At 34.7% G+C, this 19,857-nt stretch overlaps 1 protein-coding gene across 3 annotated transcripts in view; it reads left to right on the top strand.

Annotated features, from left to right (window-relative positions):
- MDGA2 (MAM domain containing glycosylphosphatidylinositol anchor 2) overlaps positions 1-19,857 on the top strand; it is a 784,495-nt gene that overhangs the window by 392,995 nt on the left and 371,643 nt on the right. The gene's annotated exons all lie outside the window — the stretch shown is intronic.

Raw genomic sequence — 19,857 nt, 5'->3', positions numbered from 1 at the left:
AGATGACTGTGAATAACAAACCACTATTTTATTATATAGGATGGTTAGGGAAGGCTATAGGGATAAAGGGGTATTTAAACAAAAACTTGAGTAAAGTAGAAAGAGGATAACAAAGGCAAAGGCCCTGAAACAAGAGGAATATTGATGTGTTTGAGGAGGGAGTTCAGTGTGGCTGCAGGGCAATGACTGTGGGGCCATTGGAGATGAAAAAGGATACAAGGCCTGATGAAAAAGAATTGGGTGCCATCCTACTTGCACCCAATTTGGGAAGCCAAAGAAAGGTTTAAGCAGAAGCTAATACCTTGTGACTTATGTTTTAACAGGATCAATTTGACAGCAGCGGAGGGGGATAGATTAGAGGCATTGAGAGTAGAAGCTGGGTGCTCTGGTCAGAGAGAAATGATGGTGACATTGGCAATGGAGTTCATGTTGGAGGTCGTGAAAGAGAGTAGTCGATCAAATATATTTTGAGAGGTTTTGAGGATTGATTGGATATGAGAGTGAGAGGAGAGTCATCAAGAATTCAAGAATTTTAGTCTGAATGATAAGTACCATACATATAGATAAGGAGTTTTGGTTTACTATTTTTTAAAGATTTTATTTATTTGAGAGAGAGAGAGAGAGAAAGCAGCCGAGGAAGAGGGAGAAGCAGACTCCCCACTGAGTAGGGAGCGTGACAGGGGCTCAATCCCTGGAATCATGACCTGAACCAAAGGCAGGTGCTTAACTGACTGAGCCACCCAGGTGCCACTTGATTTACTAATTTTTTGGCAATTAACTTGAAGGTCGTCTACATCCATTATCAACAGAGATACTTGCATAACAAATTTTACTTTTCTAATACTTCTGTGCTATAAAGTAATAATCTGTGACTCGTTCCAGAAAGATTATTTTGGCTTTTGTTTCCATTTCACCCCAAGTTGGTTTTTTTTAAAGATTTTATTTATTTATTTTAGAGAGTGTGCATGCACACACTCATGCACAAACTCACAAGAGAACACAAGCAGGGGGGGCGGGCAGAAGGAGAGGGAGAAAGACAAGCAGACTCCCCAGTGAACTTGTTGCCTAATACAGGGCTTGATCTCAGGCCCCTGAGATCACGATCTGAAATAAAACCAACAGTTGACTCATAACCAGCTCTGTCACCTAGGCATCCCCCATTTCACCTCAAGTTTTAATAACTGAGGAGGAACATAATTTTTACCTATAAAATCAGGTGTAGAAGACCTACTCTTCATTCAGAATCATTTCTACTATGTTGTCTCAGGTGCTTTTGGAAATGTAAAGAACAGCTTGCATGAAAGGTAAAGCGTGGGAGACCTGCGTGTGAAATGTATTTAGTGTGTATTGCAACTCAGTTGATTATGTCAGAAATTAGGTTTCTTAAATTTGCTTAATGTGACTTTAAATTTTTTTATTAGGAAATTAAGGTGTTTTAGATATCAGGACCTTACTTTATTCAATCAGACCCAAGGAGTAAGTGACTTCTTTCTTTGCAAAGCTCTCCTTTTTATGCACCAGATTTTCTGACATTCTGAATTAATAATAAGCATGTCTAAATTAGATTTAGGTTGTGGGAAAGGGAAAGCTTGCCTTACTCTAGGGGAGGCAATAGCTATTTTTACAGGAACCTGAATATTGTAAGTACTGCATAGTTAGGGTGTTTGCACTTGTAAGTTATATTAATAGGTGACTTGATATCAAATTTCTGAGAACTGGGTCAGAGAAAAATATTAAATTGGTGCCATGTAAGTTCTTCTAATAGCTTGGCTTATTTTGCAAGCAAAATTAAAGAGTGCATTTTCATGGAGGCTCTCCTTTATATTTTATGGCCTGGCTCAGGAAAAAGTTTCTTGAAATATTATTTTTTCCTTCCTCACTTTCTTCCTTTCTCCCTGCCTCCCACCTTCCCTTCCTTCCTTCTTTTCTTTCGATATTACATGTTAACGTGTTTTAACTATTTTTAAACAAGTAGATTCCACTAATGTGGAAAAAGTCACCATATCCTTTCATCCTCTCCCTGAAGTCATTGAGGAGGCCATTCACTCATTTCACCATCACTGAAGGGTGCTATAAGATGCCTGCAGTCATTGCATCATCAGTCCTTACCCAGCACCTAGGGGGGCATTTGGGAAGACATCAGTACTGAAGTCAGGTATTTGAATGTAAGCAGTTTGAAAGACCTTATTGTAAGTGATTTTTGAATCTTTTCTCTTTCAGGTGTTTAATAAATAACATGCACTCTTAAAATCAATAAGATGAAGATTTGATCATTTCAATATACTCTATAATTATATAATTAGATATTATAATTACATGTTCAAATGATTACATATATGAACCCCGATTTCTTAATTAAAGACAATTAAGCTGTGTAAATATACATTAATTGACTAAAGTGATAAAATCAAATAAATACGTCCATCAAAAGAGTATTAAGGGAAAGTAAAAATACAGTCATTGAAAATACCTTTCAGTGGAATCTTTCTATTTATTAGAAGTTTGATGTGAACTGTATTCATTTTGCAGTGAGACTTGTAACAAGATGCATCATAACTGAAATTGCAAATGTATAAATTTATTAGAAGAGGCAAAAATCGTTTTCTTGAGGTGTCATAGTAGCATCTTGGAATGTGTGTCATATTGTTACCAAATACCAGATAAATTCAACATACATTTATCTCCTTTTGGTTTTGTGTCCTCCACATGTGCTATTGCCAGAATAGCAACATTCTATTCCTATTGGCATCATGGCACCAGGCATAGAAGTAACATTGGTGGATGCCTTTGTATATCTGAATAATGAGATCTTAGGTATTTAAAATTTTCTTTACTTAATAGAATATATGAAAACCACTGATAAAACTGAAGTATCAGATGTGTTCAAATCTTAATTGATATTGAGAACTAGTGTCTATAATTGGTCTCATATTGTTTTGTATGTTTTCAGGATTATACTAGAGGATGTATGATTATAGTTTTATATGTATGCATATATGCATGCCTACATATATTTATATATAGCATGAAATATAAATAAACATTTATAATGAGTATATGTTTATACACATGTATTACTGCAGCAATATTCATTAACTATGAAGAGGCTGGTTATTGTATCTGTCACTGACCATGTGACTTTAGTTTTGTTATCTAAATGTATAAAATGAATAAAAAAATAAATGTATAAAAAGGAATCAGTAAAAAGAAAAAGGTGTTTAAATACGATATTTTACATTGTGTGTACTGGTTTTAATTTGAATTAGCAAGATAGGAAAAAAAACCCAAACATTTTAAGGGTTACCCTTAATAGCTCAGGAAGCAATAGGCTGAACTAGTTTCATTTGTGTCACCTGTTTTCCTAAAGGACCTGAATTCAAAGTATGGGCTACAGGTGGCATTCTTTGGTAAGGGCCCTACTTCATGATTTCAGAAAGATTCAAATTCTCCCCCCGCCCTGAGGGTAGAAGTGAAATATTCTCAGAAATTTCTCGGTGTGAGTCTGAATTAAGTCATGTATGCTGTTAGGTTAATATTCTGTCTTTTGTTAGGGAATGTTGTATCATTCTTTAACAAACGTAAAAAAGTATAGTTTTCCTGTACTTTGTATCACATTTTCTAGAGCAGCTTCTTGTTTCCATGTTCAGCAGTCTTTCATGTGTTTTCTCCACCTGCCGGGCTTTCTGTAATGCCTCCCTTCACATCCTACACGCCCAGACACTCGTATCACATATCACATGGAGAGTATTCAAACTCTGACATAGACTTAACAGAATGGCAAGCAAGGCCTAAAAGTGCAAAGTCTGTCTTTATTTATTTAAAAGTAAGGACAATACATTGATATGAATTAAATATATTTCCTTGCATTTGCTGGCTTGAAAAGTAAGTTTGTTTGCGGGGAGGGATGAACAAATCTTTATTGTAGGCATTGTGTTTTTGACCTACCTGGTGATAGTTTAACTTTGTCGTATTTTATTTCTATTTTACCTGAAATATAGTTTAGTTTTTCATGTGTAGTTGATTCCAAATATTGTGAAGTATATCTTAACTTATGTCAGGATTAAACTAAGTATTCATGAGGGTTTTTTTGTGTAGATATTGGTGTTAACTTCATATGGGTAGATGAACTTATAACATGATTTAGTATCAAATAGCAAACATTTATTTTTAAACTTCATAAAATAATTTATTGAAACGTAAATACAGTAATATTTTAAATACTGATTATGAAACTCTCTTAGAGTAGTGCTTAACTTCCATTGAAGACACACTTAAGTCTTTATGAATTATGCAGAGTAGCTTCTGTATATTTCCTGTAGCCCCAGGTACTGTTTCTATTTAGCAGAATATGACTTCTGACTGCTTACACTCTGTTGCAGGTGCCATTTTTTCTTTCACTTACCAGTGCCAACCTCTTCTCCTTCATTTCTTTCTCACTCATTAAAACTAGAAAATTGGAAAACATCACTTAAACTTGCAAATTGATAATATTTAGGCAGCCAAGAGTTTGTGTCAATATAGTAATTCCACTGGGTCCTTAGATTTTATGGTGCTTATTATATTTGTGAGATGTTGAAGTCTCTAGCAGATGCTAAGCCAGGTAATTCTAAGGAGTTGAGCATTCATCCTGGAGAATTGAGGCCCCTGAGAAGACATAGTGCTGACCTTATACTATTAACTCTGTGTGGCCTTGTTTGAAGGTAAACCTGATTGAGGACAAGTGATAATGAGGAGAAAGGAGGTGTATCAACCAAGGTTCAGTTATAAATAACAGAATCTGTTCTAGCTAGTTTAAGCATAAATGAATTAATCTAGATAAGTTCCTTACAAAACTAATTATAAGGGTTGCCGGTGAAGGCCATTAGGCTAGACCTGTAGGAATGATTCCTACAATTAACATCATAGGGTCTGCCCACCAACAGCACTGCTTCCTGCATGGGAATCACTGTATAGCTCTCCCAGCCCTTGACTTCAAGAGAGACATACCTTAGTTATGATCAAGGGATTGAGACATCTATTCCAGAACTGTTCACTGTTTCATAACCATGTCTACTGTGATTCACACCTGTAAAAATTGATTCTCACAAAATACCTCTCTTCCCATTTAATTTGGTTTTCAGAATTATTATTGATAAAACTCAATTCTGTCCACAACCTTAGTGCAAGAGAATCTAGTTAATATATCTAGCTTTCTAACTTTTGAATTTAAGAAGGCATCCTACTCAAAAGTTGGAGGAGATAATAAGTGACCAATGAACTGTGTCCTGGTGGTCATATGGGACAGTTATATGGGGTAGTTTCCCATCCATCTATTCCCATAACCCATTTGATTTCTACTACATTTGGACAAAAGTCAAAATTTCTAACTTGCTATTGAAGACCTATCTTGAAGTTATTAAAATGTTGAAGATTATATCTTATCAATTGCCTATTGTGGACACCACTCTATTTTAGGACAGGCCTGTCTGTTTCTAACTTTAAAATTCCTAATCTTTCCCTTCTCCTCCCAGCATACAGATTCAAGTTCCTTTTCTTATTTCTTTTCCTGTCCCAGGAACATTAAGTCCTAAAAATCCTAGGTAGTAATATGATTTTCTGCTTTATTCTTCATTTCCATTTCAATTAGGAAACATATTCTAGTAGAAATATAAATACGTGCAGAAACTGTTACAATGGATGGGTAGTCAAATGTGTACTTTCTTTGCTACGAGTTAGAATAACTGTCTGGTTTCACTTGCTCTTGGAGGAAGGTTCTCAATCTGGCTTGAATTAAAGCCACCAGAGTTGTTTTCTGTCAACACATCAGAGTGAGACTAAAAGCAGATTCTGACTTTAGAAACAGGGAGACCCTTGTCCTAGTTCCTCCCATATATTAGCTATGGGATCCTGGGCAAATCATTTTACTGTCTTCAGCATCAGTTTTCTCAGCTGTAAAATGGAGATATAGTACCTAATTGATATGACAGTTATAAGGATTAAATGAGATACCTTCAGAAAGCATTTGGGAGAGTAACTCCTTAACATATATTGGCTATTTTTAGTAGAAATAAAGAGTCATACAGATGCTTGCTAAAATCCTGGAACTACTATTTACTAATTGCATGGTTTTAGGAAAATTAGTTAACCCTTTTGAACCTCAGTTTAGTTATCTGCAAATTGAAGATCACTGTATTTACCTATAGGGTTGTTATAAAGAGACAATAACCCAGATGTGCCTACTTACAGAATCTGAGGCAATACTACTTTCCATTTCTTCCCTTTCTAATGTTTATTCAAAACTGAAACAAGTTAAATATAAATACTTGCAATAGTTAACCCCAGAACTAATCTAGTAGGCTGAGATGTTTCACATGTATACAAGATTAAGTTTTTATGGGTCCTGAAAAGGGGCACTTGCATGAACATTTAAAATAGTCCATTTTCATAGATATTATTTTTGATGCCTCAGTTTAGTTCTGCATGCCTTCTTGTTGATAGCTTTCAACTGCCTGGCTGTCGAATGAGTTTAAGTTCCAAATTTGCAGCTATGAGTAAAGGTCCATTGCATCTGTGAATGTTGCAAGGTGTCCATAAAATGCATTATTGTTCTTGTGTTTTCCAAAAATTGCTCAAATATTTTAAGGAATAAGTGTGAGATAAGATTTTTCCATAAAATTGAAAATGTACCCATAGGAATTGTCCATTTCTCTTATCAATCAGTTCCAGGTGCCTAAAATAATTCAGAAAGACAGTTAATTCACTCTAAAACATTTTTTGGGCCAATTAAATGTAACTTTTGGGGGGTATTTTAGATGAATTATTAGAAAACATGAAATGGAATCACACTGAATTATTTATTTGGCACATCTGGCTGAATTTATCTGTTAGGGGAATCTAGAATACTGTAATTACAAATATCCTTGTCAAGTCTATATGCCAAAACACATTCTCATTTTTCTATAAGTGTGTGGGTGTTTTCTTAATGCCTTAAATGGCAAAGTTCATTTGGTTATCTTATGAATAAATTTAGTGATGGCTTCAGTAGAGCACTATACTGGAGTGAGTGGAACAGAGCAATTTATTTTTTATTACATTTCTAATACTCTGCAGTGTCTGCAATACTGTTAATTTAGATTATATTTTATTATAAAAATCATTAAGGAAATTACTGTTTCACTTTCAACAAGACTGAGAATGATGGTAAAAAAAAAAAAATCCCATAAGAAACCCATAAGGAAGAAGATGGGAAGCTGTTCAATGGCAACAATTTAAAATAATCCTTAGTTAGTAAAATTTGTGGTCAAATAAATATTGATTATTAAGTATAAATGTGCTAAATTTAAATTAGGGAGCTCTTTTAAAAGTCCTGGAAGAAACATAGAGAAACTTAACTACCCTCCTCTATTTATTCACTCCGATTACAAAAAAAAAAAAAAAGAAAACACATGCTTTTGGGATATACTGTATGTCATTACAGCATCTCCCCCTTCATAAAAATGATGTATGGATGATTAAGTTGTAAAAGCCCAGTTTAATGATTTTATTTTTTAACCAATAGTCTATTCTCATGAATTGGCACTCAGATTTTTTAGATGCTTTAAATATGGCATTTCCAATGCATGCAATTTATTTCTTTGAGTACTTCTAGTTTCTTCAAGAGTATTACTTTCATTATTTCATATTTGAAAAATAGATCTTTTATCTATAGAGTCTACAGATGTACAGATGGATTTCCTATGTTTTGCTTAATTTTTTCATGGCAAAATGCGTTTGGCTGCTAATTGCTGAATGCAGAAATAATAGCTTAAATAAGATAAGCATCAATTCTGCCTAGAAAATAAATTTAGACATTGAGAATACTGAAATGGTATAATGGCATCATGGTGCCATAGGGACCCATCCTTTGCACATGACTTCTACCTTGGAGGTGGCCCACAATCTGAGATGGATCCTGGAGCTCCAGCTATCACATTGGAATCTAAGGTAACATGGAAGAAAAGGGGAAAAATAAATGAACCCATGCCATTCTCCCATAAGGCGCTTCTTCAGAAGTCCCACACAACATTTCTGGCACAAGGTTTATATGTATACAGAAAAGCTTAACCTAGCAGGCCTGAGAATACTATCCTCAGAAAGGCTGACTTGCAAGGTTGGCCCTTGGTTGTCATCTAAGAGCTAGGATTTCAGGAAGGGTCCCACCATTCTCTGATTAGAGTGGCTTACTGTGCCTAAATTGGTATCCAAACAGTAGGATGAATGCCTAACACTGGCTTTGCTTCTGAGGCTCTACATTTTGGTACATGCTAGGCAGAGGGTGCTTATGTGACCAGCCTTCTATAAAACTGAGACTCGAATGCACTTCTGTGGTAGACAGTTTACATGTGTTGTCATAATTTAATCCTGGGGGAATTAAGTGCCTCCTGTGTGACTCCCTGGAGAGGGGACTTGTAGCTTGTGCCTGTTTCTCTCTAAACTTCTCCCCATCTATCTTTCCTTTTGTTAATTTTGCTTTGTATCCTTTTACTATCTATCAATAGATCGTAGTCCTGACTATGTAATGGGTCTTGTAAGATTCCTGTGAATTATCAAAGCTAGGTGTGGTCTTGGGGACCCAGACAAAATGTGAAAATTTAGTAAATGGTTATTTTACAATTTCTCCAGGTATAAACCAAATTTTAAAGTTTATCAAAGGTCTGGTATGATTTTTTAACTAAAATTAATATGATTTTGTACTTTTATTCACTTCTTTTTTCATCAACATAACTGCAAATTGGGGGTCTGAATGACTGGAAGGAGGAAGTTGCTATTAACAGAAGTGGGAAAGACTGGGTGAGCTGGTTTTGTTGCAGGGGGCTGGTGGGGAGAACAAGAGCTAATTTTTGATATATTGTGGTGGAGATGGTGGACAGATGATGGTGGTAGGAGACTGGCCTGAACTACTAACACCAGCTTAGGAGTTAGCATCATGTAAGTGGTCTTTAAAGTACTGGAGGAGATGGCCTGGAAGTGAGTATAAATAGAAAAGGCCATGTTTTAAGGTACGCAACCGTTCAGAGGTCAGGAACATGAGTAGGAACTGCTAAAAAAAAGCCTAAGAAGGAGTGGCCAGGGTGGAAGCAGCTAAACAAATTTCTTACCATCTACCTTGTGAAACACTTGGAGAATATCATATACTTTTTTTCCTATTTTTCTACAGCATGTATGAAATGTAATCTTTAAACATTTAGATGATGGTAAAAAATGAAGTCAAAATTTTACATTTCAATCATTTTTTAATATATTTAGCAGAGTGTTTAATATTATACCAGCTGTATTGTACTACTGTTGGTTCACTTAGTAGTCTGTGTCTATTCTAAAACTTGAGTGTAGTGTTAAGATACACGATTTCATAACTCATGTCATCTATTTTTATTTTATTTTTGTATTATTTTTCTTCAATATTGCTGGTTCCCTTGAATAAATATATCTTTACAAATTCTTTTTTTTCCCCATCTATCCTACTTGATTTTTGTCCTGCGTAATATTGCTAATTGCTGTTCAATAATAGTTCAAATGCTAATTTGACACTAAAAAAGTATCATTTGATATCTTCCTCTAACTTCAACCACCCATGTACAAAATAAAATCCTAGGCTTATAAAAAGTAAAGGGCAAAATATTTAGACAAAATGATAGAAATTCATTAAAAATATAGATTAAATAAAAATACTTTGGTGTATTATTTCAAAATGAAAGTGGATGAGTAAACTCAGCTTACATTTGAAGTATGTATTAAAAGCACATCTCAGTTAACCAAAACTTACTATATTGTAAGTGCCTTGTGGAGTGGGATTTTTGTCTAATTTATGTTTGCCTTGTCAGCAGAATTATAGTGCTAGGAATTTATTCAAGCAACAGTGATTTTGTTAATGACTATTATGCCCCAGACTCTGTGCTTTGGGCAGAAGACCTCAAGATCAAGAACAATGGTTTAGGGCAGCCCGGGTGTCTCAGTGGTTTAGCGCCTGCCTTCGGCCCAGGGCGTGATCCTGGAGACCCGGGATTGAGTCCCACGTCGGGCTCCCTGCATGGAGCCTGCTTCTCCCTCTGCCTGTGTCTCTGCCTCTCTCTCTCTGTGTCTCTCATGAATAAATAAATAAAATATCAAAAAAAGAGAACAATGGTTTACAGTTTGTTAAAGGTAAAAGAATTGTGTCCTAGGTCTGGTTCTTTGGCAGTAGAGCTTGAGATAAGCATTCACATGCCAGTGATTTATTGAGGAAATGCTCTTAGGATAAACTGCTAATAGGGCAAGAAAGTGGGAGGAGAAAAGGAAGAAGGAGCGCAGGAGTGTGACTTTGGGCGATTAGGCTCAGCTGGATGCTGCAGCGGAACTCTGGAGGGCAAAAGATGCTTCTGAATCCATCCTAATCAGAGGCGGGTGTGCTGAGCTTTCATGTCCACTCCACTGTTTCATTGCTTAGAGCCACAGGATGAAGGTAAACTCTGAAGCTGCCTCTGAGAGCAAAGTGGCTCCGTAGCCCAAGGACCTTCTTGCATTAAAAACAGAGAATCCTAAGGAGGCACATATGAGGAGGATAAAGGGGCTCAGAGAATCAGGCAGAACCAGTTATCTGTGACAACATATAAATAATTTCTATAGCACGTGATGAATATACTCTCATAGAGGGAATTGCAAGGTGCTATGGCCACAGACAGATAAAATAGAGATTTCTGGGGGAGGGAAGGCTTTCTAATAAAATGATATCTAGATGATCAAAGGGAGTTAATAAGATTAATAATAGCAAGGAAAAGAACTTTCAGGTCAAAAGGAGCCCAGTGAACAAAGGCACAGAGTCATATGGTCCCAGAAGAGCTGGAGCTGTGAAATGGGGAGAAAAGATTTTCCTATCCTTTAAAGCCTGCCATGGGATTAAAATAATATGATCAAATATAAAAGCATTTTGTAACTAAAAAAAAAAAAAAAATGGGGCTCCTGGGTGGCTTAGTGGTTGAGCATCTGCTTTTGGCTCAGGGCATGATTCCTGGGTCCTGGATGGAGTCCCACATCAGGCTCCTTGCTTTTCCAAACTCTGCTTATGTCTTTGCTTCTCTCTCTGTGTCTCTCATGAATAAATAAAATCTAAAAAAAAAATTAATTATTGCTTAAGTACTGTCTATAACCAACATAGGGCTTGAACTCACCACCCCAAGATCAAGGGCCATGTGTCTACCAACTGAGTCAGCTAGGTGCTCCTGTAAATTTTAAAGAAGTAAAGTTTTATTGCTGGTTGTTTGGAGTCCATGGTTAATATATTGGTTATGCTACAAAATAAAAACCCTTCCATGAAGCAATCTACATTAACCCCCAGCATTTTTTACTTATGAGCATGTATTTTTTTGCACCAAGATGTACTACCCTCTCTATCAACTTTGGTTTGAAATAATGCTTATAGGCCCTACTGTAGTGTGCTGTATACATTAGGAACCCTGGCATTGTCAAAGGTAAGCACTACATTTGTTCACTTTCTCTCATAGTTTAGTCACATAGGAGTAAGTTGTTGAAAGTTTAAGTCCAAAGAAAAGCCACAGCCAAAAAGAGTATCAGAAAATAGATCTTCAGCAATTGCACTGCTGGGGATTTACCCCAAAGATACAGATGCAATGAAACGCTGGGACACCTGCACCCCAATGTTTCTAGCAGCAATGACCACAATAGCCAAACTGTGGAAGGAGCCTTGGTGTCCATCGAAAGATGAATGGATAAAGAAGATGTGGTCTATGTATACAATGGAATATTACTCAGCCATTAGAAATGACAAATACCCACCATTTGCTTCAACGTGGATGGAACTGGAGGGTATTATGCTGAGTGAAGTAAGTCAGTCGGTGAAGGACAAACATTATATGTTCTCTTTCATTTGGGGAATATAAATAATAGTGAAAGGGAATAGAAGGGAAGAGAGAAGAAATGTGTGGGAAATATCAGAAAGGGAGACAGAACATGAGAGACCCCTAACTCTGGGAAACGAACAAGGGGTGGTAGAAGGGGACGTGGACTAGGGGGTGGGGGTGGAGGCGGGGGTTACTGGGTGATGGGTAGAACTTGATGGGATGAGCACTGGGTGTTATGCTATATGTTGGCAAATTGAACACCAATAAAAATAAATTTATTATTAAATATATATATATATATCTTCTCTTCTTTATAGCATATCAGTGTTCAGAAATATCTAAGTCCTCATCCCACGACTTTCCTTCCTTTTCCAGTGAGTTTACCATGATGATCCTTTCCCCACCCTCCTATTCACTGGTGGGTGAGAAGATCCCTCACTGATGCTCAGACTCATGTTTCCTTATTGCTTCTCTAAGCATATTTGCACTACTTACACTGAGAAATTCTTTCTTATCTCACTGTGAATAGTTATCAGTAACTCTAACACATAGAAATTTCTTAAAGATGTCTATTATGAAAAAAAAAGATGTCTATTATGTTGTTACTGTAGTAGTAATGCTGGTAGTAGTAGTGATCTCCAATATTCTGAGCATATGAGAATAATATGATGTTTTATGCAGAGTATAGAAGTTTTCAGGTTAAATTTTGTTGCTTTGTCAGACAATTGTAGTTCTTTTTATATAATTGAATTTAGAACAAGTATGACATTTTGCTATAATTTATGGTAGATGGATGTGACTTATTAAAAATTGAACCTATAAAAAAAAATAAAATAAAATAAAATAAAAATTGAACCTATATGATCTGGAGTCTGTGCCACTCAGAATTCTATTTATTGTATTTAGTAATTCAAAGAGAACACATTTCCTCTGTAATTTTCCCTGATATTAATGCAAGATAATGCATATTTTTCAAATGTAATGAATACTGTCTGCTCATACCTACCATAGATATCCCTTTATGCTCCTTCAGGCTGATGCCCTGTAACCAGCTTTGTTTACTCCCAAAACCTTTGATGGCAAGCCACCAATATTTAAGGCAGATCAGATGATCTTTATCTTATTTTTTCTTTGGCTTCCTTTTATTGATGAGGGGTCATCTTTCAGAGTACAAATAAGGCTGGGACGAAGCTCAGATTTGTCTCTACAAGTTGACCTGAGTATATATATGCCCTAACTACTTGACTACTGTTAGAAAGTAACTTCATTTCACAAATCCTCATTCACTAGACCTTAATTAAAGAGAGGAGAAACCTACAAATCTGAGCATTATTAAAGTCTAAATCCTTATTGGGTTCATAGCATCTATGTAATATACTTTTTTAGGTTTATCCCGGTCTATCTTCAATCTATGCTTCAGGTTCTTAACATTTTCTCGAGTTATCTCAGTTCACACTGGTTTTATTTAAGGCTACATAAAAGCAATGATGTTCCAGAAATAGTCTACCAAAAAACAAAGTAGAAAATTCTTTTTTGGGAGTTGGAAAACCCTAAGTTAAGGGTTATGTTCTGCAACCTAAGAGGATCTCCATGTTGTTTGTTCAGATTAGAGAGTTACAATAAACATATTTCCTAAATTGTAGTATCTTTCTTTTTTCTGTTCATGTTATTTTAAGGAAATGATTATTTAATGTTGTTACAGGATTTAAACATTAATGTCATCATTACAGGATTTAAACACAATCATATTTAATAATGCAGCTGATATGAACATTGGACATGTTTTATCCCCACTGTGGGAGCAGCAGTAGTCACAAATATTCTCCTTCCTCTTTTCCACAATTTTCGAACCATCAGATTATAGCAGAGAGTTGAGAGGGTAGAGTGCTATATAAGGTAAAGTATACATTTCCCAACCTTCCTTGTAGCTAGGGATAGGATACAACTATAATGATATTAGCAGAACTGTCATGAGGCAACATTCTAGAAACTTTTGTAAAGGACAAGTAGCAGGCACATTTTGTTCTTCCATCTTCCTTCTGCTGAGAATGGAAAATGAAAATTAAATGTCTGGCTACTATTTGAGGTCTTGAGCCCAAGCAACAGATGGTAGAGAGGTTCTAAAGAATCTGAGGCCCTGATAGGGCCATAAGTCAGCACTGGCTTGCCTCACTCCAGATATCTTTTACATGACAGAATTTAACTTTCATCATGTATAAATCACTGTTAGTTTTTCTGTCTTATGGCTGAACCTAATCCCCACCATTATATCTACCAATCTCTCAAGTTCAAACTAAAGACCCATATTTTCATTCAACATATCTGTATTAGTAGTAGTACTTGGAGCACTAGTACTAATCTACAGACTTTCTACCGAACTAATTCCTGGGGATGCAGAGTTGAATTATCCAGAAATCTTCCAGTGGTACTTCCTATTTTATTGTCTCCCCAATGACTCTCTGTAAATCTGTGCCAGGCTAGCTCTCAAGAATCTCTGGGAGAAGAAATTAAAAATGAAGATGAATTAGTTCTACTTGTATGGCTTAACAAGCAGTAAGTTAGAGTAGAGCCCAGCAACTTACATTAAATTAAAATAAATTAGATGAGTACTTGTTTTATTTATTATTTATTTATTCATTCATTCATTCTTAATATAGAGGTACTTTCAGTTTATATTTTCTTCTATGTTACTCCTTTCACTGCATTCACAGATTTTAGTGTGAGATGATTTCTGTTCGTTGACTTTTAGATTGCTAGCAATTCTCCTTTTAATTTTCTCTTTAACAATGACCAGATTTCCCTGTAGTAGTCATCTTTTGATAACTTATTTATAACTGTATTTAATTGAGACTAGAAAACATCACCTGTACTGTCTCTGCTTTTTTAATTAAGATTTTTTTCTGGTCTAACTACATGATCAATTTTTGTAAATGTTTAATGGACATAAGAAAAAAATTTGTTCTATGAATGAAAGATTTTGTTATATTTTATTAGTCATATCATACATGTTGATTATATTTTTCAGTTCCTCCTTGTCTTAGTTATTTTTCAAGTTAAGGAAAAAAAAATGTTTTACCTAGAACTGCCTAGTTTTCAGAGAGATGTATTGTAATTTCCCAGTGCAACTTCATGTTTCTCAAATTCTTCTGTTTCTAATTTTGTTTGTTATGTCTTTAGCTTCTCTGTGCTTTACTGCATACCAATTAATGATAGTATATATTTTAAAGACTTTATTCATTTGAGAGAGAGAGAGCACTTGTAAGGGGGGAGGAGCAGAGGGAGAAGGAGAAGCAGACTCCTCACTGAGTGGGAAACCTGACATAGCACTTTATCCCAGGACCCTGAAATCATGACTTGAGCGAAAGGCAGACACTTAACCCACTGAGCTACCCAGGTGTCCCGTGACAGTATATTTTCACTGTTAGTTATGACTTTTAATGTTACACAAAGTAATGACATTCTTTCCAGTTAGTGTTTTAAAGTGTTAATTTGTTCTTATTAACTTAACCTTATTGTGTATATTGTCACTTCTGATTGACCGGTTAATTGATTTTAGTTTACATATTCTTGTTACTACTTTGTCCATGCCTTCTTGGTTTCCACAGTTTGATTACCAATCTTTTATGGTCACTTTATCTGCGTGTATATATGTATACACACACACGTTTTATATATATCCCTAAGTCATTAAGTTTCATGTCCCCTTTGTGTCCTACACTCTCCTCAAACTCTAAGACTTTGCTGAGATATTACAAGTCCCCTTATTCTATGTTTTTTAGGTTTAACAAACTTTATTTAATACTTAAATTATTTATTACCTAGAAAAACTATACTTACCCATTAACTGGACATGTATGGACTGCTCACCACCAGATGCTTTTCTGTATCTTCTCTAAAACCAAACCCTCAGATCCAGTTTATTTGATGGGTGATTAGAGTATTGTTTCAAGTATTTTTGTCAAGTGGGATTATTAGAACCCTGAGGTTACTACATGTTTTTATATCACTGAATATTTTCTTTCACACTAGATGAATGAGATATTAATTGTTTGATATGGAGATAGAAACCTTCCCACCAGCTTTTTGAGTAAATTCTGGTGCTATTCCACTGTTTTCAAGCTGTCAACATTGGAAGTGAGATTCCAGAGGACAAGCTGACCTTCTGTACCACCCTAGGCTTATCAGTTAAATTTAAATTTGGCTGTAAGTTCCAGAAAATCTCCCTCAAAAGTATGATGTAAACAAGTATGAATTTTATTTCTCTCTCATGTAGAAGGCCAGGGCTATAAATAGTTCAGGGCAGGTAGGTGCAACTCCATGATGTCAGAGATTCAGATTTCTTCTGTTTTATTGCTTTGCTGCTGGACTTTCATTCCAAATCAACTTATAGTCCAAGATATGAGCCAGTGGAATGTGCAGAAATGAGCAACATGTAGATTGCTGCTTCCCCATGAGGACATTTCTGCTAGAAACACTCTGGCAAGAATATAGTTGAATAGATAGCAGAGGAATGTTGTCTTTGTCCTGGGCAGGCATGTGCCTGATTAATAATTTGGGGTTCCATTACTGTGGAAGAAGGAGAGAGTCAGCTTTAGGACGTGAGCAGGCTCTGACAAATTATAACAGTTTGTTCCTTCTACATGGAAGTCTATACAATTTTCTTTGTAGACTTTGAAGTTACAGCTTTAATGATAGTATATCTGGAGGTTTCTTTTCTCATCATTGAGATATATAACTTGGTAAGCCTTCTCAATGAGTAGATGTGTCTTTCTGGGGCTCAGTAGTATTTCCTTTTAGTATTTAGTTTTTTTTTTTTTAAATAAAGAAAAAGAAAAAACTTTTTCATAAGTGATTATTTCCTTTTTTCTCTATTCTTTTTTAGCTTCTCTTATTTCCTACATTTCACTACAGAATTATATTTCTTTTTTAAAAAAACTTATAATAAACACAGTATTTGTTCATGGTAAAATAAATTGTAAGTAAGAATTCTAAATAAGAATTTTAAAAAAGAAAACATTTCACTATCTTCTTTGTTCCAGCCACACACATAGTTAATCTTGTTAAATTTTGTGTTTCATTGTTAAATTTTGTGTTTCTGTGTATAATTCTAACAAACATATTAGTATATGTGTGTGTGTGCGCATGCACACATACTCTTTTTATACAGATGAGAATATTTTCTTTTGTTCCGTTTTTTATTTAATAATATATTTTGTATTTTAGTTCTTTTGATGACTACATTCAATTTAATTTTAGAATCAATTAATTTACAACTACTCCCCTATCATTTGATATTTATATTGTTCCCAGTGTTATACCATTATACATACAATTTTCCGCATTCTTATGGAAATGATAGTAAGGTAAATTTTAACAGATAGTTGCTAGATCGGAATGTGTTACCATTTTTTTGACAAAGTTTTCTTTCAAAAAGGAAGCTCCTTCCAATTTATCCTTCCAGTCCTTCTGACTATGAAACCTCAACAATACAAAGATATTATCAGTATTTGTGACAATTGCATCTAGAATTTATTTCAGTGTGATGGGTGGGTTGGAGAGTCAGCTATTTTTTTTTTTTTATTATTTTAATGGATATACAGTCAGTGGCCCTGACACCATTTATTAAGCAATAAATGGCTAGAGATACAGATAGAGATATGGCTGTTTTTCTATTCTTAACAATCAATGTTTCTTGGAGTGATGCTGCTAGATCTCTAAGGGGACCTTGTGATCTTTACAGGAAGCTTAGGAAGAAAATGTTATTTTTTTCACTGTTGCATTGGCAGTGATGGTGCAAAGCAATGTTGGATAAAGCAGGCCGCACCTTCGCACAAAACAAAGCTACAGCCCGGAATTGTACTTGCAGTCTGTATCCTTCCCTACTTTTTTCACTAACATACCCTCACAGTGAAAAAACAAACAAAAGCAGTATCACTCAGAATATCTTCAATGAATCAGTAAAAATGATCACATTTTAACAACTTCAAACTTAAGTGCTGTGTTTTTAATATTTTGTATGACAAGATGAAGAAGTCCTGTAAAGCATTTCTGCTACTTCCCGAAGTGCAGAGTCTGTCTTAAGGTAAAGGACTTGTATAATTGAGTTTTGTACTGAACTTGCCACTCTTTTTCATAGAACATAAAAGGATGACTGTTATGCAAACTATGGTTATTCAGACTTGGGTATTTAACAAATATTTTCTTAAAAATCAGTGAAGTGAACCTGTCGTTCCAAAGAAAACACCTTAGCTATATTTCTTACTAAGTATATAATTCAGTTTTAAGAGAAAAATTCGAATTTTGGAAAATCTGCCCATATAAGCATGATGCCTTCCCAACACGTAACGACTCTCTCTTCTGAAGCGATTGGCAGTGAAATTCATAAAATATGCTCCTTTTCTGATATTACATAATGAAATGTGTCAATATTTGGAAGATCTGCATAACTCAGTAAATTCTTATTTTCAAATGACTGATGCATAATGTTACAAAATCATGTATGAGTAAAAGATCCAATCAAAGTGCAAGATAAACCAGTGAATTTTAATGTAACAGAATACAAAAAGCTCACTGATATAGTTTGAGAATTTACTTTGCAAACAAACATTAAGAAACTACCATTGGGGAGTTTTAGTGTAGTATCAAAGAAGATTATGCACAGTTATGTACTCCTCCCTTTCAAAATATCAGTGTGAGGCCAGATTTTCTTTATATTTGAAACAAAGCAACTTGTTGCAACAGATTGCATGTGGAAGCTGATATGATTATCTAATCTAGTTAGCTCTTTTTCATTAAACTGGATATTAGATTTGCAAAACTATAAAACAATGCCATTCTTTTTACTCAATTATTTTTTTGTTTTGGAAAATAGTTTTCTGACTAAAATTCTCCTTGTCAGATGTCATCAATTTATTAATTTAATTTTAAATGAGTTAATAATACATAGTCTAACATTGCCTCAGTTTTAATTTTTAATAAAATAATTATGAATGGAAATTATCAGTCTAAATAAACAAAAGTTATTTAGGGTTGCTCATAATTTTTAAGAGTAGAAAGGCATTTTAAGGCCAACAAGGTTAATAACTGCTGGTTTGCATCACAGTTTTTTCTCTCCCTGTTTTTCTCTCTGCCTTCCTCTCTGTCTCTCTGTTTCTGTCACACACACACACACACACACACACACACACACTTGCTTTCTCTATCCATAATTCCTGAATGATTTCTAGTACTGTACTAGTATAACTAAACTTAATCATTGTATCTTAGTAACATTTTTAATATCTAAAAGGACTAGGCCATTTCCAAAATTGTTTTTATTTTGAACTCCTTTTTATTATCTGATATGTATATTATTTAAAATCAATTTTAGTATTATATTATGATAGTCAAAGAAAACTTGATATCTTAATAGGAATTGTGTTTTACTGATCTCAGATTATATTCTAGAAATGATTATTGTAGAATTACTATCTGCCTATACAAGAACAAAAAAACCAATGCCCTGTTAAACGTTGTCTGTTTATGAGCATATTAATAACCAGCTTATAAATTGCCTGAAGTCAGGAGTCTTGCCATTTAGTCTTGTGTGTATTCCATGCACATGAAAGACGTTGAATAAATATTTGATATTTATTTTTGTGAATTAGTTCTAAGTAACATTTTCATTTCATTCACAATTAAGGACAGGCATGCTTATATTCATACTGATATTTTAATGATTGGAGAACTTTTGAAAGATACTTTTAATGTCATTAGATTATAAATTTTAATTAACATTATAGCATAGATGGCAGTATTATAGGATTTCAGTTTTTAAGAGTCAGCCTTTAGTTCATTTTTCCATGTATCTCTTATATGTTTGACCAAAGATTTCTATTAACCATTTCTCCATCCAAATATAAAAACAAACAAAAATAAACATTCTGTACAGCAGGGACAAGGAGAAAAGTAAAACCAAATCCTTTTTATTTCCTATTTTGTATCATTTTGAGTACCATTATGTGCC

This window comes from Canis lupus, chromosome 9 (assembly GCF_048164855.1).
Source record: "Canis lupus baileyi chromosome 9, mCanLup2.hap1, whole genome shotgun sequence".
NCBI classification, from domain to species: Eukaryota; Metazoa; Chordata; class Mammalia; order Carnivora; family Canidae; genus Canis; species Canis lupus.
The sequence above is the reverse complement of the archived record's forward strand: the minus strand, read 5'-3'. Positions and strand labels throughout refer to the sequence as shown.